The 2,054-nt window shown below is 44.7% G+C and overlaps 1 pseudogene; it reads right to left on the reverse strand.

Annotated features, from left to right (window-relative positions):
* Positions 1 to 376: 376 nt before the first annotated feature.
* Positions 377 to 495, reverse strand: LOC123726917 (uncharacterized; annotated as a pseudogene).
* Positions 496 to 2,054: the final 1,559 nt, after the last annotated feature.

Genomic DNA, 2,054 nt, shown 5'->3' on the forward strand with positions numbered 1-2,054 from the left:
TTACCGGCCTCTGCCTGACCCGCCCCTGAGCCTGCCTGCCGTCCTGTACCTTTCCCCCACCACTCTGGTTATTGACCCCTACCTGCCTTGACCTGTCGTTTGCCTGCCCTGTTGCCGTAATAAACATTGTTACTCCGACACAGTCTGCATCTGGGTCTTGCCTTCAACCTGATATAGATGTGTTAAATTGCTTAGATCATAAAAAACATTGAGCTACCTTTGTTAATAGATCTTTCCAAGGCTTTTGACACTGTTGACCATTACATTCTTGTTCAAAGGCTGACTGAAATATTCCTAGATTGGGCTTTTTGCAAGTGGTTTGAGAATAATCTGTCAGACAGGACACAATGTGCAATTTCTATATACATATTTTTATAGCTTACAGCACCTGGTATTCTCAGGTGGTCTCCCGTCCAAGTACTAACCAGGCCCAACCCTGCTTAGCTACCAAGATCAGGTGAGATCAGGTGTGTTCTGGGTAGTACGGCCACAAGCATTTCTTTTTTTTACCCCATTTTCTCCCAGAATTAAGATCTTGGCTCATCGCTGTAACTCCCCAATGGGCTCGGGAGAGGTGAAGGTCGAGTCATACGTCCTCCGAAACATGACCCGCCTGCCCGTGCTACTTCTTATCACACTGCTCGATTAACCCGGAAGTCTGCAGCACCAATGTGTAGAAGGAAACACGGTTCGACTGACAACCAAAATCAGCTTTCAGGTGCCCGGCCTGGCCCTCCACCAAACTAAATAAATCCGCTTTAGTTTTAAAGCATCTCATTACTGGAACCACCTACAAAATACATTACAATTGTGTCTTCTGGTGCCACTCAGCCAATGTAAAATATTGATTGGGGACCTTCTTATTGAGGAATGTAATTAGTTTTCTTGAATATTTATTTTCCTTCCGTTTTGTATTGGATTAGATTTTAGATTGTCTTATGAAATTGTTTATGCAGGATTCCCTTGTGAAAGAGACCCTGATCTCAATGTTCTCTCTGCTTAAAGAAAGGTAAAATAAAAAATATAAAAGAATAATACGGATGGCAATTTAGAATTTATGCTCCATTTTCTCTTTTTATTTCTCAACGTTTGCAAGATCAGTTAGCTCTGCCTCCCTCTCACACAATCTTTACCTGCTCTCTCTCTCTCGCGCTCTCTTTGCTCTCTCTCCTCTCTCTCTCTCCTCTCTCTATCGCACTCTCTCATTCTCTCTCTCGCTCTCTCTCTTGCTCTCTCTCTCCTCTCTGTCTTTCTCTCGCTCATACCCTTTCTCCCTCCAATAGTACCCAATAATTTGCCAGATGCAGCAGCCACTGGTTTCTATGGCAACCATAATGGGCAGAGTTTTTCATTTCTCTTTTTGACACACTCAAGCACACACACACACACACACACACACACGAAGGTACACACAGTTGTGTGTTGTAACGGCTGAGCTCAAGGGGAGCAGAGAGGATAGCGTATATTCCAACCTTAAGTCGCCTCTGCTCGCCCTTTAGGAAGTTGGGTCGCTGTAAGTCAGTTTCAGGGACACGTATTCTAACAATTTATTGATTGTGAATGTTCAGGAGAGTGCATTTACTTTCTGTTGGACGGAGAAACAAAAACAATGGGCCCATGTGATATGGGTCCCATTACAAGAGTCAGCCTAAAGGAGGAAGTTAATGTTGAGGAGAATACCACTGCCTTCCTCAGGAAAACTAAGACTATGTCTACACACACAGCTCTCCACACAAAACTCATGAACATATTACAAAACAACACAGGGTTTGGTAACAGGCCAGAGAGATTGAACTAGCACTGCCCCCCTCAGGCCACACAGGAGAATACCAGAGATATATTCAGCAGGGATGTCTGTTGACTTGGGTAATGAGCGCCTAGAAGTCCCTGGGGATATCTGTGTACTACCTCAATTACAACATCACATCAAATCTAGGATGCCATGGTCAGGGGAGGACCAGTGGTGCTTGCCCCTTGCTTGCTGTAGCGTAACTGTCCGCTCAACACACATATGTACGCATGCATGCAAGCAGGCACATTCGCTGCTACCAGCT

This window comes from Salmo salar, chromosome ssa14 (genome assembly GCF_905237065.1).
Source record: "Salmo salar chromosome ssa14, Ssal_v3.1, whole genome shotgun sequence".
Lineage (NCBI taxonomy): Eukaryota > Metazoa > Chordata > Actinopteri > Salmoniformes > Salmonidae > Salmo > Salmo salar.